The following is a 27,747-nucleotide window of genomic DNA, read 5'->3' as shown; positions in this document are numbered from 1 at the left end:
TTCCAGAAAGTGGTCCCTTTTCTGATGAGAGAGCTGTTGCTCTTCTTTTCTTCGATCTCCTGTTGAGTTTGTAGGTGTTCAGAATGGTTTGATCCCTATCTAGCTGAATTCCTGAGAGGAGACGAAATCCAGGTCTCCTATTCCTCCGCCATCTTGCTCCGCCCCCCCACACCTGTTGTTTCTGATGTGGTTAATTTTAGCCACAGATTCATTTATTTTTTACTATGTGCATTTTTTTTTACCTGCCTAACTTCTATGCATTTTTAAAGACTTACCTTAGACATCAAAAGGCCTTCTCTGAATTCTTAGAATTTAGTGCCATCCAGAACATTCTGCAACAGTGGAAGTATTCTATATTTACACTGTCTCAAATGGTAGCCATTAGCCACTTATGGCTTTTGAGCACTGGAAATGTGGCTAGTAGGACTAAGGAACTGACTTTTATATTTTAGGTAATTTTAATTAATATAAATTTAAGTAGCCACAGGTGGTTAATGGCCACCATATTGGGTAGTGCAGCTCTATATTGTTGTGGGTGCCTCTTTTTGTGTTCATGAAATACATTTTGTGTTGCTCTAACTTTGCATTTACATTATTATGTCACATTTGTTGTTTTTCTTTGCCTGCTTCTCCCCACCTGATGTTGCCCTTATTGAGGGAAAGGAGCATGCTTGCAATGTGGCAGACCCTCAATAAACGCCATTGAATGTGTGAAGAGTGCTGGATCTTTCCAACACCAGTGTCTGCCCCTTAGAGCTCTCCCTGTAGGCTCAGCTGCCTGAATGGCCCTTGACCTGCTGGCCACCAACTAGAGTTCTTCTAGACTCACTTCATTCCTGTTGAATTTCTACCAATGTAGTTGGCTTTTCTGGAATAGCAACTCACTCTCCACTTCCCTACCTCTACCTAGATTAGCCTCTAAGGCTTCACTCGGACCATTACTTAAGGTAGCCATCGCTCCATCTCTGGACTGATATGTTGGTTTTTCTTCTGGTTCATGCTTCTATATGCTGGCCTTTACAATTATATCCTCTGAATTCATGTACATCTAGCACTATTTTAACCTATATCAAAAGTGTACCTACATTTGGCCTGAGTCTTGCCTTCTCTCAACCTTTTCCAACCTGCCACCTCTGAAGAATTGGTTTTGCCTCACTGGTTTATAAGATATACACATTTTATTTTATGATCATCATCATTACTCTTGATATAGATATGCCCATTCAAGAGGTTCCTCCAGGCCCTTTAAAACCTGATCCTATAATTACTGTAAGCCTCTCTTCTACCATGGTCATTTTGCCTCACTATAAGGTTTAAAATAAGCCAGGTAATTAGCTGAGTGGAAATTAATATGTGCTGTTCACTCTTTGTGCTTTTAAAAAATAAAAATATGTTTAATAAGTATCCATGCTGAATATTAAATAACATTTTATATAAATGGTTATATAATTTTCTCCTTTATTCTGTTCATGGGATGAATTACACAGATTGATTTTCAAATATAAACCAGTCTTGTATTCTTGGAATAAACCCAACATGGATGTGATATATCACCCTCTTATAGCTAGATGTGGTTGCTAATATTTTGTTTTGGATTTTGGTATCTATTCTTAAGAGAGGTTGGTCTATAATTTTTCTTTCTTGTAATATTGTTGTCTGTTTTTGGTATTATGGTCATGAAGGCCTGATAAAGTACAGTTGGAGTATACATACTCCAGTTCTCTTGCTATTTGGGTGAGAGAACTCAGAGACATGAGGTATTCCAGATTTCCCCCGTGGACTCAGACTTTGGATAATCAGAGTGGCAAATTGTGTGATAATGAGCTCTTTTTTGGCTGCCTTCCATTCCTTGTCTCACTTCCCCACTAACTTACTAATGTTTCCTCTAATCACCTCCTTAGACTCAAATCATTCTTTTGGATTCTGCCTCTGGAAGGAACATAAACTGAGGACTGTGGGCTCTCAGTTCCTGACTGTTTTGGTAGCTTTGGAATGCCTTCAAACAAATGCGTGGTGAATTCTATCCAACTTTTCTAGTTGTTCTTGGTAAAAGAGTTGGTTGAGTATAGCCTAGTCCATCATGGCTGAAAGCAGGAATGTTTACTGATCTTCTATTTACACATCATATATCTATTATAAAAAAGAAAATGCCTATGTACAATTCAGTAATTTTCCTAATAGTTGAATTCAGTCTTTAACATCTAGGAGTTCTGGTTTAAAGTAACCCTGAGCGGCGCCTGGGTGGCTCAGTCGTTAAGCATCTGCCTTCAGCTCAGGTCATGATCCCAGGGTCCTGGGATAGAGCCCCGCATCGGGCTCCCTGCTTGGCGGGGAGCCTGGCTCTCCCTCTCCCACTCCCCCTGCTTGTGTTCCTGCTCTCACTATCTCTCTCTCTCTCTCTGTCAAATAAATAAATAAAATCTTTTTTAAAAAATAAAGTAACCCTGAAACTAATAATACAATATATGTTAATTAATTGAATTTGAATAAACATAAAAAAAATGCAATATCCCCTTGGAGGGGCAGCACCCCCCCGCCCCCGAGAAAAGTAACCCTGGTAACATAGCCAGTCTTCATCTTTATTATTCACTCTGAAGGCTTGTCTTGGAGTCAGAGGCCTCCTGAGAAAGGTTTATACTTCTGGGACTCAGGCCAATTTGGGGCTTCTCTGCTTCTCCCAGTCCCCTGTGATCTCATCTGGATGTGACATTACCCAGGTAATTAAAGGTAAGCAAGTTTATCCTTCTAGCTTCCTTATTGCCTTGGAAGGTTGTTGGGCCCCCCTGATTCCTCTACATCTCTTCAAAGCAGAAAAAGAGACAGCAGACAATGAACCTCATGCTCACTATGACAATGACAAAAGCTCGTTCTCCTGAGCAACAAGAATCCAATTTCCACTTTATTTTTGTTCTCAGTCACTACTGCATCTCGAGCTTCTCACATATTGCCAAATTTTAATAGGAGAGCATTTCCCTCATTGTTTGAGCTGTCTCCACGAATCTACAACTTTTATAAATAGCACTTCTTAAAAGGGACACCTATCTTTTCACAGAATATTTTTAAAAACAACTTTGAAACAATATTGAGCATTTTCGGAAGCAGAACAAAAGCCATGAGGTGGGGTTGAGCAGGTCAAGGATCTTGTTGAGGGAGGAGGTGTCAGTGACCCAAGGGGGGCGTCAGAGCCTGAGTGAGTTAAGGTGGATGCGCATGCAAGAAGGCAGGCCAGCTTGATTCTTTCTTCCTCACAATTCGGTCAATCCACCTTTCCTGCTTTCCAGTGTTGCAGCCCTGGTTCAAGACCTCTAGACTATCGCAACAAGCTCTCGACTAGTCTTCTGGTCTACACAGCAGCCAGAACATTGGCTAGAAAATACCACTCCTCTACTTAATACTCCCATGACTTCCCATAGCAACCAGAATAAAACTCATGCTCTCTTCTGACCTACAAGGGCCTACATAATTGGCCCTTAACACACTCTTGGGTTTCACCTCCTCACCTCCTCTTGTTCACGTGGCCTGTATTAGTTTTCTATTGCTCCTGGAACAAATTACCACAAGCTTTCGTGGCCCAAACAATACACATCTGTTCTCTTACAGTTTTGGAGGTCAGAAGTCCTAAAGTCAAGGTGTTGGCAGGGCCGTGTTCTTGCTGGAAACTCCAAGTAAGAATCTGTTTCTGTGCCTTTTCTAGCTTCCAGAGGCCATTTGTATTCCTTGGCCCATGATTCCATCTTCAAAGCCAAAAGCCAGCAGTATAACATCTTCCATTCCCTGTCTATCTTACCCTTCTGCCTCCCTCTTCTAAGAATGCCTGTGATTACATTGGGCCCAGCTGGATCATTCAGGATACTCTCCCTATTTCAAGAGCCTTCAATTAATCACACCTGCAAAGTCCCTTTTGCCATTAAGGTAATGTATTCACAGGTCCCAGGGATTAGGTTATGGGTATCTTTGATGGAGGGCATTATTCATTATTCAGCTTACCTTACCGCTCTAGTCTCATTGGCCTTTCTTCCTCCCTCCTTCCCTTCCTTCCTTCTTTCCTTCCTTTCTTCCTTCTCGTTTCTCTTCTCTTCTCTTCTTGTTATTTATTGAGAGAGTGCGAGAGAGGGCGCATGTGAGTAGGGGGAAGGGCAGAGGAGGAGAGAGAGAATCTCAAGCAGACTTTGAGTTGAGTGCAGAGCCCAACTTGGGGCTTGATCCCAGGACCACAAGATCATGACCTGAGCTGAAACCACGAGTTGGACATTCAACCGACTGAACCACCCAGGCGCCCCTCCCTGGCCTTCTTTCTGTCCCCGGGCCCACCCAATTTATTCCCATCAGAGCCTTTGCCCTTGCCATTCCTTCTGCTTAGACTGTCCTCCTAGTTGGCTGAGTCCAACTCAAATGCCACTCCTTGGAGAGAACATCCAGATAGGGAAGTTTCTTCCCCTACTTCCCTTTCTTATATTGCCCTATGTCATGTTCTCCATAATTTTACTTGTTTCCGGAAGTATCCGATTCATTGTTAAAGGGGAATATTATTTCTCTGCTCTTCTGATTTTCAGGAGGAAGGCATTTCACCCAACACTCCTGGCCTTCTGCTTCACTCCTTTCTCCTCCCTACAAATGGGAAGCGGGTTGTCTGAGGAATAAGTCTGAGGAGGAACGGGACATGAGTAACAGAGACCCTTCTACTGCCTTCTCTTTTCGGGATCTGCCTGACTGCCGAGAGTACTTGTTACCATTTTCAGCCCTGTAGAAATGGTAAGGGCCTGTGGTGTGGGGACTTCCGCCTGTGGTGACCCAGCACTTCTGTGACTTCCATGGATAAGTTGTCAGGGGTACTGGGCATTGAAATCTCATTTGGCTCCTACATCTAATGCCAGGTTTTCTGTGTCAGCTGTGTTAGTATTAAAAGTGATATTTTGGTTACCATATGCAGATGCTTTTATTTTCTTTCTTAATGGGCTCAGAAGGCTATTTATTGGTATCCCGTCAACTCCTTCAACATCTCTGTATTTGAGTTTTGGGTGCTTCTCTTCCCTCCTGAATGTGAATCCTCCAGGATTGGAAAGCTGGTGGCCTTTTCCTCTGCATACGATATCCCTACCACCTAGGGCAGGGCTTGGCACAAAGAATATACTCAGTAAATCTTTATTTACTAGACAGATTTCATGTTAAAATACAATAGCCAGTGAACTTTGAGGGGATTTGTCAGAGATTCACTGTGCTGTAGGTCAAACTAATTATTAGAGCAAAGGCATTTTTGTTGTTGTTGAAGTTGCCCCTGTTAACCTACTCCTTATTTAAAGGAATCACAGTACTTTCCATGGAACATAAAACAAGCCTTTAGACATTGTTAAATCTCTAAAGAGCAAGATATTAGGTGATTTTTTTTTTCCTACACAACTCATGTTAACTTGACAGCTTCCACAGTTATCATTAACATCATTATTTACTTGTTAAGCCTAAGATGAGTCAGTATTTAAGATTTCTACCATCATAGCATTTAGTCTAGCCTGAACAGTAAAATAGTACAAGTGACATTTCAAGATCTTCAGCTATCTGACAGCCAATATTAGTAGACATCTTGCAACTACTGTATGTGACATACTGTGCTTGGCATGGGCTTACGGAAGTGAATAGCACACCCTCAGCCACTTAACTATTGATTGGTAGGGCTATGAAATAATATTAGGGCTTACTCTGCCTGGCATTATCTTAAAGGCTTTATTTTTTTCTAAACACAATATTCATGACAACCTGGTGAGTTAGCTACTATAACATTCCCTGCATTTCATTGAACACGTAAGCAAACAACCTTGGGAAATGTACTGTCTCGCTTTGGAGCAAAAAGCAGTCTCCCTAAACTCAGAGTTGCTTGCCTGTAACCAGGCTGCATGTGCAGATGCCATCTGGCCCTTTCTGCATCTCCCTGTGGGAAACGGGATTCTAGGAATCAGAGCAATATATGCTGATACTCTGGCTACTGCAGTTGTTGTCAGTAATAAACTCTCCTTCATCTCTGACCCAGGGGTTTCATATCTTCTACCAGCCTCCGTGGAACGATGGCAGATGAACTTGCTTGTTTGCAAGTTAGTAGGTAACATCTCAGACTTTTCACAGTTCTTGATGCTCATGAGCATCAAGATGGAAAGAGGCAAGTCAGTGAGTTCAATTTCAAGCATATGAGGTTTGAGGTGTCTTGGGCCATCCAACTGCTGATATATCCAGTAGGTCTTTGATCATATATGGAGGAACCTCGGGCATAGATTCATATTTGGTAACCAATTATGTTAACGCTGTTGCTGAGATGATGAAGTGGTAATAGAATGTGTAGATTCCTCTTTCTAGAAGCATGGCTAAGGAGAGACAGAGACAAAGAACCACTAGCAAGGATGAGAATAAATATGAAGAAGAGAGAGGGGAAAGTTGATGAAGCAAGACCCCTAAGGAAATAGAAACTGATGGAACCATGTCATACCCTTTCCACTGAGGAGGGAAGAAGGGAAGGAAGGATAGAGAAGGGGCTGATATTTGTTTAGATATCAGGATGGCATGGAAGTTGAGGGAGTCCTTCTCTAAAATTGGCTAGGTCACTGCTAAAAGGAACGAGAGAGGTGTTGGGGCTGGAGGCTCCAGGAGAACAGCGTAGGTTAGAAATAGCTGTAGGAGGAACAGAAGATGGAGCTGTCTGTAGACATTGACTCTCTTGTGTCTGGCCCAGGGCTTTGCACATAGTAGGCACTCAGTAAAACCAACTGAATTAATGAATGGACACATTAGAAAGATTCTTGGGTAACACCGAGGTGTCAGTTGAGGTTGAGATGTTGAGTTAGATGATGTTATGGGCAGGGAGGAGTATCCTATTTGGTGACTGCTTGTAGCCACTAAATGGGTAGTGTTCAGCCCACCTGCTAAGAGATTGCAGGATGGTTTATCCTGAGGCGCAGGCAGGGCCAAAGCTTGAATCAGCTGGGATCAGGAAGGAATAGTTCAACTTGAGTGCTTCCCTCTGACACTATGAATGCCAAGAAATTGAAGCTTGACCACACCTGAATTCTTATCATATTATAGAGCAAACAAAAATTGTTTAAGTCATGATGCGATCCAAGAATAAATTCAATGATATGACCTCATTCCAAATGGGATCAGTTTTTATTTTTAATGTATTTATGGAATTGAGGTTCAGGCTTCCAAGAGAATGAGAGAAAGGGATAGAGGTCAATAAATGGGGTGAGAAAAATAGCTCAAAATGAGCCATGGGGCATTCTATTTAAAAATAAATGTGTTTGTGGCCAGCCAGAAAATGATCATAATGGTTGGAAGCAGGCAACAGTCATCAGAGAGAGATTTAAGTAACTTTCCATTACTTGGCAATGTTTTTAATTTGGCTATATCTGACACTAACAAGCGAGGGAGAAAGCCAGCCCATAATTCTAAAATTAAATTAAAACTGCTCTTGAGGCATCTGAAGATTTTTTTTTTTTAAAGATTTTATTTATTTATTTGAGAGAGAGAATGAGAGAGAGAGAGCAGGAGAGGGGGGAGGGTCAGAGGGAGAAGCAGACTCCCTGCCGAGCAGGGAGCCCAATGCGGGACTCGATCCTGGGACTCCAGGATCATGACCTGAGCTGAAGGCAGTCGCTTAACCAACTGAGCCACCCAGGCACCCGAGGCATCTGAAGATTTTGATCTTGGAGAATAATTGGTTTTTGTTTCAGTTCATGCAAGTCAGCAGGCAGGGCAAAAAAAACACTGACCTGCAACAAAGCATTAGCCTTCCCGGCAGTGGGCCTTGGCTTCCATAAGTGCAGTTCAGAAAACAACTCTACAAACCTGCATCTACACTGAATGGTGAAAAAATAAATACACTCAACGGTGTTGTACAATTTTAATGTACAGGAAACTCCACTCATGTGCGTTTGGCAGGTGTCCACAGATACCAACAGCTCATGGTCTTGACTTACAGCAAAGGACAGAGTGATGGTCCATCCCAAGAGAGCTATTTATAGGACACCAGTGCGTGTCATTTTCTTTAACTATCGTCTAGTTGATCTTGATGTTTTGGGGCTCTGCCATTTATTTCCACATTAAATTATAGGTTTTTAAAATGAGACCCTTGTGCCTGGCCATCCCGCAGTGTCCTATCACTCACCTGTCACTGCTTAGGAAAGTCATCTGAGGAAATGTAATGAGATCACTGGGGCAACCCCTTTTCAAGGCTAATTATTCCAGCACACTCCGTCTTGCATTGTTATTTTTAACTTACTAACATTAGCTTTCTTTCTTCCTAAGAGGACTTGAGTCCACTCAATTTCCCTGTCAAAAACGCAGATTGCAATTTTATTTTTTTTCTTATTTCCTGAGAAACTATAACCCTCATGTCCAGCTCCATTTTCTCTTCTCTCCTCTTTGATTCTCTCACAGAGCAGGGATTAAAACTGATCATTGCAAGGTGACACAGCAAGGCAGCCTGGACACATTTTTAAGTGGCCTGAGCTTTGGAGGTGAAGGCAGTTGGGAAAAATGTCTTCCATCCACAAGGCAGCAGCTCTTAATTCGTCTTCCTGTTTTGCCCTGACCCCTCTCCATCCGTTCTCGATCCAGTGGCCAGGTGCTCCTGGGAAGACCTCAGGGGTCAGACCAGTCCTCTACCCCAAACCCTACCTGATCTACCCTCCCACTCTGTCCCCAGCTCCTGCTACTTTGTCTTCACTCATGCCATTTGCCCCAAGGACTTCCTTACTGTCCCTCGGACCCACCAGGCGTGCTCCTGCCTCAGGATGCTTGTTGTCCTTGCTATTTTCCTAGAATGCTCTTTCCCCAAATACCTTATCATGTTCTCTCTCACGTCCTTAACAACCGTTTTTGGTGAGGCCATCCTAGACCATCCTATTTTAAATTGCAAGTTCCTTCCCTAGTCCCCACCTGGAATTCCCTCTTCCCTGTTCCTGTGCTACTTTTCTCCATAGCATGCATCACCCTCTATCTTACTATGTACATTTCTGTTTTATTTTTTCATGTCTTGTTTTTCCCTACTAGCACCTGAACTCCAAGATGACAAGACATGTTGTGCATTTTGTTTATTGCTGTATCCCTACGGCTTAGAATAATGTTAATAAAGTATGTTCCTAACTCGTGGTTCATTTCAGGAAGCCTATCGATATTTTATGACGTCATCCCTTAAAACTGCCCCAAGTCTCCCTTATCCAATGGTGTGCTGGTGGAATCCTTCCACAAATAGAAATCATAAATACCCATAACCACCCCAGAAAAGAAACCCAGAAAGATGCAATGGGTTTTTAATGTATATTTCCATTTTTGAACACTTGAAAAATAGGTCATTCATGGTCTTTCCCATATAATTAAGAACTCCATTAGCACTATTAGCAAGTTATTAGCAGTGATTTGGAACTATGTATGTGTGTCATAATCTTTCCCCAAATAAAGAAAATAACTTTAATAGCTCTGAAAGGTATCTTCAATGGAATTGGTTCAACTTGGCTTTCTTTTTCTTTTTCTTTTTTTTTTTTTTAAAGAGACAGCGAGAGAGGGAACACAAGCAGAGGGAGTGGGAGAGGGAGAAGCAGGCTTCCCGTAGAGCAGGGAGCCCGATGCGGGGCTCGATCCCAGGACCCTGGGATCATGACCTGAGCCGAAGGCAGACGCTCGACGACAGAGCCACCCAGGTGCCCCGGCTTTATTTTTCACAGAAGTGATTTCTCTGCACTGGGGAGCAAGTTTTTGACTTGTTAAATATCTATTAAACACCTTCTATATTCCAAGCAATAATATGATGCACTGTGTTGTAGTTATTTCATTTATTAACTTCTATTAGCAGTCTTGAATTGGGGTTCTTTTTTTTTTGTTGAGCCAGGCTATTGGTAAAAACATTAATTGTTTTCCCTTTTCAGAATCCCCAGGAGGTTACACCCTTTGAGAGACACACAGTTCAGTCTCCTGGGGGAGCGGCTGGCTCTTTGGTAAGTTCCAATCTTGGTCTCAAAGGTCTGTCTCACTTTCACCAAATTCCCAAAGCAACCAACAGCTAGGAATCCCAGAGCAGCTTCTGCTGTTAAATATGCTGGACTCAGTTTTTGTGGGGAATTAGCATGTAGCGTAACAATACTCTTTCGTGCCAGTTTACAAATTGCTCTTTCAGGGACCTGTGGGTTCTCATTGTGGTTTGTACTCCCTTCTTAAATATCATCAACATATATCCTCTTTTTTAAAAAATTTATTTTTATTATTTGTTTTTAATTTTTTTAGTTTCAACGTATATCTTCTGGTTTAACTCATTCATTCATTCATTCATTCATTCTAGTAGAGTGGTTAAGTTTATGGACTTTGGTATACCAGGTAAAAATTTCAAAACATTAAAAACATAACTCTCATAAATATAGAATGAACACGTGTCACAGATTTCATTAACTCATTAATGAGGGAACTAGCAGGGTGGTAAACCTGGTTCAAAGGCTTACAGTAGAGACGGGAGGATTTATAGTCACAGAAAGCAAGAATGCTGGAAGAAGATTGCCGCAGTAGCTGGGAACTGGCTAATCTCCTGGGGGACAATAGAACTGTCACCTTTGGAGTGAACTTTTCCACTGGAGGGAAATCCCTTCTCATTGCTGAGGGCCAGCGATCATTTTTTTTTTTTTTAAGATTTTATTTATTTATTTGACAGGAGAGACACAGCGAGAGAGGGAACACAAGCAGGGGGAGTGGGAGAGGGAGAAGCAGGCTTCCTGCTGAGCGGGGAGCCCGATGCGGGGCTCGATCCCAGGAACCCGGGATCATGACCTGAGCTGAAGGCAGACGCTTAATGACTGAGCCACCCAGGCACCCAGGTCAGTGATCATTTGAGGTGCTCTCAGCTTGGTACAAGTTAACATCCACCCTCACGAAGTTGCAGAAGACCCTAATCAAAAGTAAAGAGTGAGCCATTAGGGTGAACCTCGTGGAGGACAGGATAATTCTGGCGTGGGTCTGTCGCATGTTCCAGTATGGCCCTGAAAAGGCAGCCAGCCACCTTTTTGTCCACTTCCAAGTTTGGGATATTTTTGTCTTAACTGCCATTAGGTTGCCTGGAGTCAGATTCTGGTCCCCACACTCAGTAGCGGTGACTGTGGCCAAGATATTTAACTTCTCTAAGCCTCAGTTTCCTCATCTGTAAAGAAGAGTTAGCAGTAGTTTCTACCACATTGGATTATTGTGAGCTGTCAATGAGCTGACCCGTGTGAGGAGAGTAGAATGGAATATGATTGCCCGGCATATAGTAAGTGCTCCATCAAGCTTGGCAACTATGATTTACGTGGGCATTAGGCTGAACTGTAGGTGATCAGGGGAAAGGCTGGTGTCCTTCATGTCCTGGCCTTGTCAGGGAGGGTGCTGAGACCCTAAGGCCATCACAGATTTGGTTGTAGTGGTCAGAGGGAGTTCACGTCATTTAGGAACCCCAGAGAGCTCTTACCTCTAGCCTGCGGTCCGAGTAGCTACTGGCAGTCCAGAGCAGAGCCTGGATGGAGGCAAAGAAGGGGGCGCATGTGGAAGAAACAAGAGGTGAAACAGAGAAGGAAGAGCTGAGGGCCAGGTGTCACCCGCAGGTGGGGGCTGTGAAGCCCTAGACATTTGAATCTTCTTTCCTTCTTTCCTTTCTTCCTTTCTTTTCTCAACTGTTGAAGTCTCCATGCAGGTACTAGGTAGTCTTCTAGTACTTTTCTACTCTTCAGAGTTGAGTATGATCTAGTCCCAACACTTAGGGAGTTCATAGGCCAGCGGAGGAACGAATGTGACCCATCATTATAGAGTGTGGACAAAATGCAGTGTATCAAATGAGAGATATGTCTGCAGAAGGAAGGCTTTTTGCTCCCTCAAGACTGTTCCGGCAGCTCCCTGGCCTAGGCCGGACCACAGAAGGGTGGCAGTGGGGCTTATGAACACATTAGGAGAGCAATAGTGATTAGTTAGGGGTTGCATTGTGTACCCCACGATACATATTGAAGTTCTAACCTTATTCGGAAATAGGGTCATTGCAGACATAATTAGTTAGGATGAGGTCATACTGGAGTAGGGTGAGCCTCACCCTACTCCAGTATGACCAGTGTCCTTATAAGAAGAGGGAATTTGGACACAGACACTCATAGAGGGGGCAGTCGATGGGAAGACACACAGGAAGTTGGCCATGTGAAGACGCAGGCTGAGATCGGAGTTCTGCTGTCACAGGCCAAGAAATGCCTGGGGCTACCAGAAGCTGCAAGAAGTGAGGAAAGATCATCCCCTAGAGGCTTTGGAGGGAACATGGACCTGCCAACACCTTGATTTCTAACTTCTAGCCTCCAGAACCATGAGAGAATAAATTTCTGTTGTTCTAAGCCAAGCAGATTGTGCTACTTTGTTATATCAGCCCTAGGAATCTAAACAGCTTTTTTGGGAGGTGAGGTTATTTACAGTTTGCATTTAAAAAAATCACCGAATAGGGAAACACCGGTCTATGACTTACAAAGCACAACTGACATGGCTCATTTCTGAAATGGTCTGGCCAAAGGAGCAGGTCCATCAGTCCAAAATGATGAAGAACATGGGGTCACATTCACTGAAGGCTTGTGGTGGCCCACGCCCTTCTAAGTGCTCTATATGGATTAATTCACTCACCCCTTTAACACCTCCTGGGAGTTAGGTGTTATTGTCTCCATGTTACAGAGAAGAAACTGAGATATGGCCCAGGGTCACGGTGAGTACGTCACGAGACTGGGATTTAAAAGCAGGCAGCCTGGCTGCAGAGCTTGTATTCTTCACTGCGACAGGGGAGGACCCCAGAGGAGGGAAGGGACATAAATCGCCAGCAGTGTCCCCTCCTGTCTGCTGTCTTCATGTGCTCTTTCTCAGCTACTTCCCGCAAACACTCTTCCTGCAAATGTTCCTTAGTGCTACCTCTTCTTTCCTTTTTTAAAAAACTGATTAAAAAAAAAATCGAGGTGAAATTCATAAAATTAACCACTTTAAAGTGAACAACTCAGTGGCATTTAATAACTTCGTAATATTATGCAGCCACTACTTCTAGTTCCAAAACATTTCATCCTCCCCAAATAAAAGCCCGTGTCTATTTCATAGACACACAGTCACTCCCTATTCTCCTCTCCCCCAGCCCCTGGCACCCACCGATTCACCTGTTTTCTGTATCATTGGATTCACCGACTCTGACATTTCACATCAATGGCATCACGCGGTATGTGGCCTTTTATGTTTGGTTTCTCCCAATGATCATGCTGTTTTCATCCAGTGTGTATCAGTACTGTATTCCTTTTGATGGCTGAATAATATTCTGTTGTATGTATGTACCACAATTTGTTTATCCATTTGTCTGTTGATGGGCATTTTTTTTTTTAACCTTTGGCTAATGTGAATAGGGCTGCTATGAACATGAATGTACAAGTGTGCATCTGAGTATCTCTTTTCAATTCTTTTGGGTCTATTCCTAGGTATGGAATTGCTGGCTCGTATATTATTTCTTCTTTCTTTCTTATTTTTTGGGGGGTCATATACCATTTCTATGTTTAACTTTTTGACCTGGTGTTTTTTGTTTCTCATTCTTCCATGTTGATTCCTCATCACAAATCCCTGCTTGGAGTGTGGGGAAGTCAGAAAGCCAGAAACAGGCCAAGGAGTAGGGTCAGGGTCAAGGAAAGGCTGGGACCATGTCCACCTTAATCATCATTTACTTCATCTGTCACACTTATTATGTGGGGCTATTCTCAAGCTTGGGGAAAATAGACTGAAAGTTGGCTCCTTAAAATGGAATTGTAGAAATTCGAGATGGAACAGATGTTGCAATTTGGTGAATTTTCAAACTTTCCTTGACTGACTTCTTACAGGCCTCATGAGGGGGGCCTTGGGGCACTCCCATGTCCCATCCACCCCCTAATTATATTGGCTCTAGTTTTTATCCCTTCTACATTTTGGGTTTTGGGGTAAGATTTCACATGAAGAGCGGAGGAATGATATTTTAAAATTTAAATTGTTTTTGTTTCGGGTATTTCCTTGCACCCTGGGTCCTTGACCCATTCAGTGAGCATGGTTTTCAGTGTCCATTGCCTTAGGAGAAAGATGACTCAGAGAAGTCAGAGGGACAAAAAAAGGGAAGGCATTCTTGGGTTGTAAATGTCAAAAACCTGGGTTTCCGAGAGGGCAAATTTCTGTGTGTAGGATAGAGATTTGGGAAGTGAGGAAAGGCGAAGACTCCTGCCTTGGGAAAGACTCTCAGAGATGGGAGAGAGGGAAAGATAGGGGGGAAGTGAATAGGAAGGGAGGTCAGTGGGGTATGGGTGAGGGATCAGATTCTGATCGGTGCAGTCAGCATCTAGAGCCTGCCAGGCTCCCTGGCATCTAAGTCATCGATGAATGGCTCACCTATGTTGGATGTCAAAGGAAGCCAAGTCTTCATTGGAGTGAGCACTGTGTCCCCCACAAGGAGGAGTTTGGCAATGGATTTCTTGGCGTGTGGTGAAGACTCCCTCTTAGCCAGCCATCTGCGTATCATCTAATGACTAGCATGACAACCTCCATCTCTGTTCCAATACCTTCTCATTCCTGTGGCACATACAGCTAGTAGCCTCCTCAGTTTCCATCACCTCTTTCCCTTGCTTTTATATCTTCAGTTTGGTTCAGGGTGGTGACATGTTCATCAAAAAATTCCTAGGCTTCCTTCAAGGTCATGTGGGCAGTTTCTGGTCAATGAGATATGAATGAAAGGCTTCCATGTTCCACTGGATGAGGCTTCCAGGAAAGCCATTGCTTTACTCATAAAAATGGAGAAAATCGGCTGGCATGAACCTTTTGCCCTCTCCTTTCCCTCCCCTTTCTGCCTAAAATGGAGAAATGATGCCTGGAGATGCCCCAGACACTCTGTGACTACTTTCTAAGGATGGCAGAGCAGGGATATAGAAGGAGCCCAGTCATTGGGCAGCCACACTTGGGCTGGCTTACCTGCTACTCAGTTTCCCTCTTAAATGAAAGAAATAAATCCCTCACTTAATCCACTATTTAACTTCTGAAACATATGGCTGAGCACACTTGGAACAGGTCCCATGACTCTTACTCCGTGTGGACAACTTGAATCAGAACACTCGTCCCACATGCATGAGTCCCATCCCCATGGCTGATGGCGGACGTGTTTCTGGAGACCTGCAGAGGGGGTGCAGTGAGGAAGGGAAAACCTCCAGTGCTTGGGTGAAACCAAATGGAACCCATTTGCCATCTCTCTAGAGCAAGGACATTGATAAAATATTCTCCTTCATTACAAAAGAATGGGTTAACTTAAAAATAAAAAGTAAAATCCACTGCTGCATTCCAGCACTCTCTCATGTTACAAAGGAAGGCAATGAAATTGATGGACAGGAAGTGACTTGCCCAGGGCCCTGCAGGTAATAATGGGTGGCTAATGTGGTTTGAAAGGTAGGGTCTCTCCCATCCTCCATGTTTTTCTACCACTAGAGTGCTCCTAGAGCTAAATTCCTTCATCTTTTGCATTGTTTTCTACTAAGGCGATTAGCTGAATATCTGGTGTGCTAAATTAGGGAAATTTGAGGGCTTTTAAATGAAAGTAAACAAGGATTAAACAAATCAGATAATTTAAAAGAAATCCAGATGGTAATTAAAAGGATTAATCCTGGTGTTTCTAAATGACAAACAGTTCTCTTAATCTTAATTATTAATTGCTAAATTAAACGTTACAGCCTCATATATTCTCATATTGTTCTGATTTATTCAACATCAGTGTACTTAAGAGAAGTGGAAAACATAAATTAACGAAATGTAAATTCCTATATTCATGAGCAGATGCAAAAATAGGACAGGTCCCACTACTGCAAAAGGATTATAGCTGACATAGAACTCCAGTCTGAGGCAACACTGATCCCACGCGACTCTGTCTGTAAGAAATGGTGTCCTGACCTGGAAATCTAGAGCTGAAGATACAGTACTTTTCCATGGAGCACAGTTTATGGAAAATTGGTTGGGAAAACAACCATGAGAGCTTTGAGACTGGCCCATAGTAGTTTTCAAAATCTGAGGGCTCTGTAGGGAGCTCATTGAGGCGGTTCCTCTGGATTTTGGTGGAGCACGCTTTGGTGGCCCAAAATTTTTCCTGCAGGTTTTTCTGCAGGAATATGGAACCCACACTCCCGAGTGGAATAACTTTGGAATCACTGTTTTTGTGGTGATTTTTACCTCTTTTAGGAAAGCATTCTTATGCTTCAAATATTTTATGTTCAACAAAATTTTACTAAATCCCAATTTGCATTGCCTTTGACACTGTTTAAACTTTTGATTTTTCTTTAGTTGAAGCAGGTAGTGATGCTTATTCCACCACCTGAAATGTATACTTTCAAACCCCGCATTTAAAGACGAATATTTAGTGGACCAGTTAGAAGGAAGGAGACAACTTCTCCTAACTTCCTTCAGTGTAAAAGGGGAGCTCCCTACCACAACAAGGTGTATTTTTTGGATCAATCTAACTTTAAAATTATTTTTTAATGTATGTGAGAGACTTAAAAAATTGTAAAAGCCTGCACATATCTAAGTATTATCTGCTTCTCTGTTGTCTGTCTCAGGAGAACAGGAAACAGTCACTAAGTTCAGTTATAAAGGCAGAGAATCCTCAACCAGAGGTTGGAAGACCAATCTTTCATTCCCTCATCAAACATTTATTAAGCACCTGCAGTCAGCAAATACAAAGAAGTTCTTAAGGAGTAGATGGAAGAGAGGGGGAGAGAAAAACATGAACAAGCAGTTACAGCGTATGAGTGCTTTTATACCCCTTAAATTCCTTTTATTTATTATTTATTTATTTATTTATTTATTTTTTTAAAAGATTTTATTTATTTATTTGAGACAGAGAGAATGAGAGAGAGAGCACATGAGGGGGGGGGGTCAGAGGGAGAAGCAGACTCCCTGCAGAGCAGGGAGCCTGATGCGGGACTCGATCCCAGGACTCCAGGATCATGACCTGAGCCGAAGGCAGTCGCTTAACCAACTGAGCCACCCAGGCGCCCTTAAATTCCTTTTATATTCACAATAACACAAAGCCACTTTAATCCATATGATTTGGACATACTATCTAAAGACATATATCATTTGCTAGCAGTTACACATTTATATTATATAAAAGAAAATAAACTCACCTCTATTAATCATGGAAGAATTCACTGTTTTAGAGGATACCTTAAAAGTTTCCTTCTATCCCAGTGTTTTCTGAAATAAGAAAGAACACTGACAAATATAAAAAAAAGAAAGAAAAGAAAAGAAAATCAGAAGGCTTTGTGGCATGCACCAGGTCTGACACACAGTGGAGGCTCAGCAGTGTTTGAGAAATGAACAAATACATTAATGACAAGCAGAGGGAAGGGGTTTTCCTATGTCTTATGTAAGCATTGTTCAGAATGTCCATTTTGGAATTCAGTATGAGGCTCTTTCATCCTAGCTATGAATGTGTTAACATCTATATACCTCTCTATGTATGATTCAGTGGGAAAACTGTGAAGGGTTCATACAAAGGGTGCTGCGGGAGACTACATTTCCATCCTCCTTGTAGCTACAGGTGGCCAGTGAGTTGGAAATGGAAGCGTAGAGAGTTGAATTAAACAGAGGGTAGATTCTTTTGTCCTACCCTTTCTTTGTGTGTCTGAAACATAGATGTACTTATTGGAGCTCCAGTAGCCATGTTGAACCACGAGACAACCTGGAGGAGGAAGATCTCCTGCTAAGGATGATGGCGGAGCAGAAGGAAAAGGAAACCAGGTCCCGGATGATCCTGGAGCCACCAAGCCAACCTTGGACCGTCAAGCTCTTGACTTCTTTTATGTGGGAGAAATGAAACCTTTTTTCTGTTTAAGCCTAAAATTGGATTTTCTGTGATACGCAGCTGAACCAAATGCCTACTTAAACACTGCCATTTTGCTGTTCTTCTCAGGGGCTTGAGCCAGCCATTGCCTTTTATCTCCTCTCACAGCTTTCCTCGTTACAACCCCTCCACCTATCCCTAATGCCAGGCATTGAGAAGCTATTTTCTTTAAGGGTCATATGGTAAATGTTTTAGGCTGTACGAATCATCCGGTGTCCGTTGCATGCTGAGAGCAAACTCAACTCTGCCTCTGTAGTGAGAAAGCAACGACAGGCCCTTCGTAAGCAAGGTGCGTGGGGGTGTTCCAGTAAAACTTTATTTATAAGCCTGTGCAGCTGGTCTGCATGCCTAGGCTGCTGACCACAAACTTTTAGTCCACAGACTTAGGGGAAATGAAAAATAAATTTTGTTCATAAAGTGTTTGGGGTTAGCCCGTTGTCCAAGGATGTCTCCCCTCTTGGTCCTTGACTTTTCCAAGGCAGGGGTCGTGCTTTAGTCATGTGTATATTTTCATCACCTGGCACAGCATTTAGCACACAATATGGATTCAGCATATATTTTCAAACAAATAAATGCGAGTGGAGCACCGAGTCAAGGAGGCAATGAGTCCTTTGAAGGCTGAGAGATCGAAGTTGGTGGTAGTAAGACAGCGAGCTCTGGTTTCAACTAAAAAAAAATTTTTTTAAAGATTTTATTTATTTATTTGAGAGAGAGAGAGACAGAGAGCACACGAGGGGGAGGGGCAGAGGCAGAAGCTGACTCCCAGCTGATCAGGGAGCCTGACACGGGGCTCGATCCCAGGACCCTGGGATCATGACCTGAGCCAAAAGCAGACGCTTAACCGACCGAGCCACCCAGGTGCCCCTCAACTAAAATTTTTAAAAGTAAAACCCCTTTAGGGGTTGTGAAACCTGAATTTACCATAAATTTCTCTTCTTATTTTCTGAGCAGATTAATCTGTGTCTCCCATAAAATCTTTTGCACATTGAACAACAGATGAAAGCATCCCCTTCAATTCCCACACACACTTGGAGGAGAGCTTAGGTCCCAAGGACGGAGGAGATGTTTATCTTGGTCCAAGTTGCTGGGCTGGAAGGGCATGAAGACAGTACGGACCAGGGCAGTCCACTTTGGTGAGCTGAAGTGAGTCCCTGCTACACTTGGCCTGAGGCAAACACCGTTTTCAGCAGGGGGCTGCTTCGAATGGCTGGTGGCCGCAGAGGGAGACTGGGCCACCTCTGTGACCAGGAGCCCATTGGAAGAAAGGTTTTGTCCCTTTCCTCTCCGAGTGATGAATGAAAATAGTGCGTAATGTCTCTGGACAGGGGTGACTTCTGCTGATCCAGGGACAAAACTCACACACCCTACACGCAACCTCACACAGCCATCCTTCCCCATTGATCTCACAGGAGAAGCTCACGGTTTGCCTGGCACAGTACAAGATACCAATGAGAATTAATGCTTCTGGTGGCAAAGTGTTAGTTCCTGTGTTGCTTATTTCCCTGCTAATTTGCATATATAAGGTCCACAGTTCCTTATCCAAAACCCTTGGGACTGTATGTGTTTTGACTTTCAGATTGTTCTGGGGGATAGAAAGATAAAATGGTGTCATATATAATTTAATGTCCCCAGCACAGTCTGGGGAAGCACCCCTTGACCAAACACATTAAAATTTGTGCAGAAAAATGTGAATATTCACACTCAGTAGGACCAATGAAGATTATAAGTAATCTCATTCACGTCAGGGCAGATTTGGCCACCAAATAGATTTTGATGCCAAATGCATTACAAAGAAAGAAAGAAAGAAAGAAAGAAAGAAAGAGAAAGAAAGAGAAGGAAAGGAGGAAAGAAAGGAAGGAAGAAAAAAGGAAAGAAAAAGAAAAGAAAAAAGTTTTCAGAGTTTTTTGAATCTCAGAAATGTGAATCAGGTTGTCGGCCTTTGGTCTTTCTTAAAGTGCCATCTTCCAAAGAGTCATCATTCATTTGGTCACAGAAGAACATCTGTCTAGTGCTTTATGCTCGGCACAGTAACGTCATGTTCTGACTTGTCCATCCTGCTGTCCTCACTACAGGCCAGCTAGCCTAACTTAGTGAGTTTTTGTTAAAATGAATAACAGTCTTGCAAATTAGAAGTTATGATAACAGTATACTACATTGACAAAACCAAGTCCTACATGGTTCAGGGGCTTGGCCGAGGGTGATGCAGAGAGTCTTGAACTCCGGGTGTTCCGTCCTCACCATCCTTGCTGTTTGCACACAATATGAGTGATGGTAACTACACCCAGGTTTTGAAAAGAAGCTGGGTCTAATCTAAAGTAGTCCTTCTCAGCAGGGGGCGATTTTGCGCCCTCTCTCTGCAGGGTGCCTTGGGGACTTCTCAATGTCTGGGGTTAATTTTGGTTGTCACAACTTGCCTGGGGATGCTAGTGGCATCTAGTGGGCAGAGGTGAGGGATGGTGCTAAGCATCCTATAACACACAGAACAGTCCCATAACCAAGAATTAGACAGTCTGGAAAGTTTATAGTGCTGAAATTGAGAAACTGTGGTTTAAAGTTATCACTCAATTCAGCTTAATTCAGAAAAAATAATCAGGCACCTGGGTGGCTCAGTTGGTTAAGCATCTGCCTTTGGCTCAGGTCATGGTCCCAGGGTCCTGGGATCGATCCCCGCATTGGGCTCCCTGTTCCACAGGGAATCTGCTTCTCCCTCTACCTCTCCTCCCATTTGTTCTCTCTCTCTCTCTTAAATAAGTAAATAAAATCTTAAAAAAACCCAAACAAACAGGAAAAAAAAACATCATCAGCCCTCTTGAATTAGGAGACACCTCTGATGCCTTCAGGGCATGTATTTTGTGCAAACCCCGCCCACAAACACTGCACAGGGACTGCTCCCACCCCCTCCTCCCTTCTACTCTGCAGACTGGATCAAACCTGCCTTCCCTTCCTGCCAGTTGGTTCCTCCGACTTGGGGACAAGATGCTTTGGAGTCAGCCTGAGGTCAGGCTTTGCTACTGGCCCCAAAGGGGAAGTGAACAAATAGATTTTTCTCTCTGATGAGGAAGCATGCTTAAATCAGTTGAAAACCTGTCCAAAGGTGCAAGAGATCCGAATGATGATTTTTACATATCTCGTCTCTTTATCACTTTGTCTTAACAAAGATGGGAAAGGAACACGTTTGCCTTTGATAACTTTTGAATCACCAGCAGAGGGCAGACATTGCTTACCTAAAGGAAAACCCTAGTTCCGACCTACCGTTCAAGTACAGACTGAAATGCCAGAATCTGCAGGAACCAACTAACTCAACTACCTCTCCTGGTCCTTCTCTTCCTCCCTGTCATAGCTGCTGTCATTGAAGTCGGCTCAGTCAATTATAATTTTGTATCTGGAAAGATACGGTTTCTTTTTTTTTTCCTGTTGATGACTATTTTAAGTGACTTGAAAATCTTTCTTGAAAAAAAATATTTTTTCTTCCTACTTAAAAATAATGTATGAGCTTGAAGGAAATTAGGAAAAGATATAAAAAGACAAAGAAATTTTTGCCTCCCAGAGATGATCATTGGTAATTAGCTCTTTGGTGCTTTTCCTTCCAATCTCTGTTCCATGAAAACTTCTGAAATGTATTGGTAGAATGACACATGAAGGGTCCTTGACACACTGAGAAATGTATATACATCTGTGTTTTCTTGTCTCCCTATCTTTGCTCACCCAGCTCAACTGGAAATTCTTTTTCTAATCTCTGAAAATCCAAATCCTAGATGTTTTTCAAGGTCAAACTCTTACGTCTTGATTCTCCCCAGCAGGAGTTGATTTATTTTCTCCATATTTTTGTGTCACTGGGTCTATGACTTTGTTATGGTGATTACCCCCTTCTGCTTTACATTACAATATTTATGTACAGTTGGAAGATTCAACTTCCTACGATTCCTATATGAATCTTCCTACAGGGTCCAGATTTTTTGAATGTGGGGATCTCATTTTATCTTTCTATCTTACATAGTACCAATATTGGGTTATCACATAGTAAGTACTCATAAGTATTTGTAAAGAGTAAGGAAGGAAAGAAATAAAGGAAAGAAAGAGGACGGAGAGAGGGAAGGGGAAGAAAAGGAAGGAAGGAGTGAAGGAAATAAGGGGGAAAGAAGGAAGAAAATTGTTTCATTATAACTTGCAACAAGGTTTTTGAGGAAAACAGGAATTCTTCTAGTTTCACAGAGGAGGCCCAGAGAGTCTAAGTGCTGGCTCATGTTTATAATGCCATTTGGTGGAATTTTCTCAGATTAGAAGATTCAGATTTTGGGTATTTTTGTGGGTTGACCTGTGTTCTCCAAAATGATATATTGAAGTCCTAACCCCTGGTACCTGTGAACGTGACCTTATTTGGAAATAGGGTCTTTACAGATGTAGTCAAGTTAAGATGAGGTCACACACTAAATTGGAATGGGCCCCAACTCTAATGACTGGTCCTTACAAGGAGAAGGAGGTTTGGACACAGAGATACATAGAGGGAGGACAGCCATGCGAAGACCAGGCAGAAACGGAAGAGATGCAGCTCCAAGTCAAGGAAGGCCCAGGATTGCTGGCAACCACCAGAAGCTAGAAAAGCAAGGAAGGATTCTCCCCTTGAGGTTCCAAAGAGAACGTCACCCTACTGACACCTTCATTTCATACTCTGGTCTTTAAGACTTGAGAGAGTACATTTCTGCTGTTTTAAGCCACCTGGTTTGCCGTAATTTGTTACAACAGCCCAAGGAAGCCAATGCATCACGTTGACAACTTCCTAGTGACAAGAGGCCCACTTAGGGAATGAAGGGAAGTCCTACAGATCCTTGGAAGGAGGTCTAATCTAAAGTAGTGCTTCTCAGCAGGGGGCAATTCAAGGTATTAGGCCTTCTTGAAGGTCTTTGGAAAATATTGTGAAAGTTAACCATCTAATTTCTCTGGTGTCATCAGTGGACTCTTTCTAAATGCATGGAACCGTGGTCAGCAATTTGTTAGCTCCTAAGTGAATGGCTGCAGGGCATTAAATCCTCATATTTTTTCTAGGAGCGTGATCTGGGTGGCCACCAGTTCTTAGCTTATATCATCTTCCCAAATATATCACGATATGACAGAAACCACTTAGAAGGTTCTTACAGGATTCTGAGGATTGAATTGTAACTGGGAAAATGTTGCCAAAGTAGGGGAATGGAGCCTCTGAAATAAGCCTAAATGTCCCCCACCCTAACCCCCAAGACTTAGGTAACTTAGTTACTCTGGCGCCAAGATAGAAAGATCAATTCTTAAAATAAAACAACTTGCTGGGAGGTAGAGGTGAGACTGCTCGATAAATGTCATTGTCTCTCTCCCCGAGGTAGGAAAAATAAGTCAGCAGACATGGGGATGACTTTCTTTTGGTTCCCAGGCAAACACTATTTATTCCAGAAAGGATTTTAGCTTAGGAGTGTCTGGCATATGGTATCCCCTCTATGAAAGTTTTCTGAGTGAACGGAATACATGAATAAGCGAATGAATGACTTTGTGGAATTGGACCCCTCATAGCAGTGCCCTTTATTGCTTTGTAACTGAGTTTGTTTCTGTAATTTCCCTGCAGCATGGCTAGGAGTGAGGGAAGCTCTTCAAACCGACAACACATGGCCAAAGCCACTCATTTCGAGTAGTAGTGAGTTTTGGTTTTCCTATATCACTTCCTGTCTTTTCAGGGTCACTGGGCTCTGAGTGTATCATTGGCCTGGGACTGGATCCTAGTCAAAGGTTTCAGGGATCTGCGATGCATTTGTCTTCAAAACCAAAGGCAACTCCCTCGAATGTAGCAATGACCATGACGTTCCTGCTTTCAGTTTCTGCTAAGCCCTTGGATTAAGTTCCTATTTGGCTAAAAATAATATTGCCATTTGAGTATTTCTTGACCTTATAGGATTCAAGCCTAACTGATTTATTAAACAAATATTTTTGGGGGTACCTAGTATGTGCCAGCTTATTTTATTGAAGATTTTTTAGTGAACAAAATGCCTCCATGGAGCTGAAATCCCAGTGGGAAAAGAGTGATATTAAACAAATAAAAGTGTAAAACAGTGTAAGGCATTGACCATGCCATGAATCAGAACAGCAGAATAAGGAGATGGAGAATGTCGGGGAGGCAGGGGTCTCTCTTTCAGGTAATGTGGCTTCTCTGAAGAGGTAACATTTCAGCAGAAACCTAAGTGAGTGAGGGAGTGAATCTGTGAAAATATCTGGGAAAAATTCATTCCAAGAAAAAAAATCTAAGACCTTTACCTCCTACCACCAACACCCCCCAAAAATCATCCATCACGAAAGGACTAGGAGTAGCGTACTTTGGAATAAGAGCACTGGCCAGAAACTCATGATCTGGTGTCTAGTTCCCTCCATTTTGTCTTGCTATCCTCAGCATTGGCCACAGCTTCATGCTGTCAGCAAAATGGCTGCAACACAGCCTTCTAAAAAGGACAACCTAGGGGCACCTGGGTGGCTCAGTCATTAAGCATCTGCCTTCGGTTCAGGTCGTGATCCCAGGGTCCTGGGATCGAGCCCCGCATCGGGCTCCCTGCTCCGCGGGAAGCCTGCTTCTCCCTCTCCCACTCCCCCTGCTTGTGTTCCCTCTCACTCTGTCTCTCTCTCTCTGTCAAATAAATAAAATCTTAAAAAAAATAAAATAAAAGGGACAACCTACAGAGTCTTTCAGTGGCTCTTTAAGAATTCCAGTTAACTGGGCGCCTGGGTGGCTCAGTTGGTTGAGCGACTGCCTTCGGCTCAGGTCATGGTCCTGGGGTCCTGGGATCGAGTCCCCCATCGGGCTCCCTGCTCTGCGGGGAGCCTGCTTCTCCCTCTCCCACTCCCCCTGCTTGTGTTCCCTCTCTCGCTGTGTCTCTCTCTGTCAAATAAATAAATAAAATCTTTAAAAAAAAAAAAAAAAGAATTCCAGTTAACTAACTAGAATTAAAATAAAAACTTAAAAACAAAAGAATAAAGATGGTCCCTAGCTGACTCGCAGCTCCTTAGCTATCATTGGCCAATCACTGCAAAGGAGAGGAAGTACCCTCAGTGGGATTGCTACTAGTGGGGGTGGGGGTGGGGTGTGTGTGGGGGGGTTGTCACCTTCCCTGAGGCACTTGGCTGTGTTACACCTGAGCAAAATTATGGTTCTAGTAGAAAAAAGAGGGGAGGATGGGTGTTTGGTAGGCAACCAACGGTGCCCACTACACAAAACCAGCACAGTTCAATACGGTGCAGATGGTATGTAGTTATTTTGGCGAACTGTGGTAACACAAAGAAACACCCGTGTTTGTTACTTGATTATCAGGATAGTTAAGGAAGCCACAGTGAGTAAGAGCACACTATACACGCGCTGAAGTTTCATAGTCAAGTGCACAGTTACATATAGGATGGCTCTGTTGTTCTGCTGATGAAGTCAGGCTTCCGCAGGGAAAACAGCTGTTTAGAGCAAAGAGTTGGAAGAGAGAAGAAATGGATCCAAGTTCTGCTGCATAATATTCAGGTGTTTCATCAACTTGGCTGCTTGAGTCCCTGGAGAGAAGGCAAGATGCTCTGAGTCAGATGTTTACACTCAAGTAGTAGGTCAAAAATAAATTAGCATTTTGCTACATCATGCAGCCCGTGGTGGGGCTTAGTCACATCAGATTTCTTATGTATCCGTGTTAACAGGAGGAACCAACAAGATGAGTATAATAGGTAGGACTGGATCCAGACCATATTCTCCGTTGGGAATAGTGGGAAGTTCTGCAAACTCTTGATTATTCACAGCAATGGATGGGAGCAAGAGCACAGCTAATCTAAATTGGCAGTCGAAAGGGTTTCTTTTTCAGCAACTGTGACTTGCATATGAATGTGACTGTGATCTGCTATTTAGTTACTGAAAAAATCTGTCTCCAGATTTAGAAATCTCTCTATTTCCCCACTTCTGTCCTCCTGCTGGTCTTTGGCCTTCTATTTCACTCAGAGGGAGTGAACTCCATGCCTTTGTACATGCTATTCCTTCTTCACCTGGCAGATCTGTGCTCTTCTTTCTAGACTCAAATCAAGGCTTTGGAAATTCTCCCCCAACTAATAACTCCACTAATAACTACCACGAAAGTGAGCGAATTGTTCTATGGTCCTCAGAATGTTCCCAGCCTAATGGGGAGTTCTTATTAGAAGGATGACACATTGTCCCAGTTTGCCTGGGACTGGGTTGTAGGAAAAGGGTGTCAAAGGATGTGGGATTTTCAGTGCTAAAACCACAGAAGTCAAGGGAAAATTGGGGATGAGTTGGTAATCTCAGGACACCAGCCACTTAAGAATGGGGAGGGGTACCTGAGTGACCCAGTCGATGAAGCGTCTGACTCTTGATTTTGGCTCGGGTCATGATCTCAGGGTCATGAGATCAAGCCCCGCATCAGGCTCCATGCTGGGCATGGAGCCTGCTTAAGCTTCTCTCTCCCTCTTCCTCTGCCCCTCCCCCTCAAGTGTCCCCCCCAGCTCTCTCTCTCTAAAAAAAAAAAAAAAAAAAGAATAAGGAGGAAAGAGAGCCAACAAGGGTTGGAAGGCAAGAAGCAGGAGGTGAGGGAAAAGGGGGAAATGGTGGAAGAGCTCTCAGGAAATCCCTCCCTCTCAAACTTTAAAGCTCATCACACGTTCCAGGCTTTGAAAAACAAGAGAGGAGAATGGGGACAATTAACTTTTGGTCTTTTCCCTTTAAGGTTGGTCTTTCCCCTTTAAAATGTGTACATGAAAAATATCACTAAACTATAAGAGACTCTTAAGCATAGGAAACAAACCGAGGTTGCTGGAGGGGAGTGGGGGGTGAGGGGATGGGGTAACTGGGGGATGGACAGTAAGGAGGACATGTGATGTCATGAGCACTGGGTGTTATATAAGACAGATGAATCACTGACCTCTGCCTCTGAAACCAATAATACATTATGGATTAATTAAATTTAAATAAAAATAAATTAATTAAAAAAAAGTATCACTGTTAAATGGAAGCAATGACTATTGAATTGTCACGATCACTTAGTCAGGCACCTTGGAAGAACTTGTTGAGAGCTCCATCTTGAAAACTGTCCTGGCAACTTATTCTCCATTCAACAAATATTCACCAAGAGCCAGGCACCACATGGGTGCCGTCCGCTGGGAGGAGCCCTGGCGAGGACCCTGTGTCACCCTTGGAGCTGTGGATCAACTCCTCCCCGAACAGCTTCTTGGTCATAGGTGAGGGCTTGACTGGGCAGGGCATCTTTGTAGACTTCCAGAGCAGCCTTTGGGATCCAATAGCCAGCAGAACCTCGGCAAATTTGAATATAGCTTGGGACAACAAGTAGTCTGAGATACCCAGGAATGAAAATAGCCAACTAGAGTTCATCCCCAGCCTAAAGACCACTGTGAGATTAGAGCAGCAAATCATTCTTCAGCTCAACCCCACAGCTTCATTTCTTTTTTTTTTTAATTTTTTATTGTTATGTTAATCACCATACATTACACCATTAGTTTTTTTTTTTTTTTTAAGATTTTATTTATTTGACAGTGAGAGACACAGCGAGAGAGGGAACACAAGCAGGGGGAGTGGGAGAGGGAGAAGCAGGCTTCCCGCTGAGCAGGGAGCCCGATGCGGGGCTCGATCCCAGGACCCCGGGATCATGACGCTCAACGACTGAGCCACCCAGGTGCCCCACACCATTAGTTTTTGATGTAGTGTTCCATGATTCATTGTTTGTGCACAACACCCAGTGCTCCATGCAGAACGTGCCCTCTTTAATACCCATCACCAGGCTAACCCATCCCCCCACCCCCCTCCCCTCTAGAACCCTCAGTTTGTTTTTCAGAGTCCATCGTCTCTCATGGTT

The 27,747-nt window shown here is 43.1% G+C and overlaps 1 protein-coding gene and 1 long non-coding RNA gene across 3 annotated transcripts in view; one reads left to right on the top strand and one right to left on the bottom strand.

Moving 5' to 3' along the window:
- LAPTM4B (lysosomal protein transmembrane 4 beta) overlaps positions 1-27,747 on the bottom strand; it is a 459,101-nt gene that overhangs the window by 162,905 nt on the left and 268,449 nt on the right. The window lies entirely within an intron of this gene.
- LOC145721145 (uncharacterized) overlaps positions 1-27,747 on the top strand; it is a 36,116-nt gene that overhangs the window by 3,410 nt on the left and 4,959 nt on the right. Inside the window, exons 3-6 of one of the 2 annotated variants that reach the window (XR_014144610.1) lie at positions 2,598-2,717; positions 4,554-4,752; positions 9,915-9,974; positions 13,139-13,261. This is a non-coding gene — a long non-coding RNA (uncharacterized LOC145721145). Of the gene's footprint in view, positions 1-2,597; positions 2,718-4,553; positions 4,753-9,914; positions 9,975-13,138; positions 13,262-27,747 lie in introns of those variants that run through there. The other variant, XR_014144609.1, reaches the window with a different exon arrangement.

The sequence above is a fragment of the Leptonychotes weddellii genome, chromosome 4, assembly GCF_054177405.1.
Source record: "Leptonychotes weddellii isolate Sample4059 chromosome 4, ASM5417740v2, whole genome shotgun sequence".
Taxonomy (NCBI): domain Eukaryota; kingdom Metazoa; phylum Chordata; class Mammalia; order Carnivora; family Phocidae; genus Leptonychotes; species Leptonychotes weddellii.
This window is presented reverse-complemented; position numbering and strand designations above follow the sequence as displayed.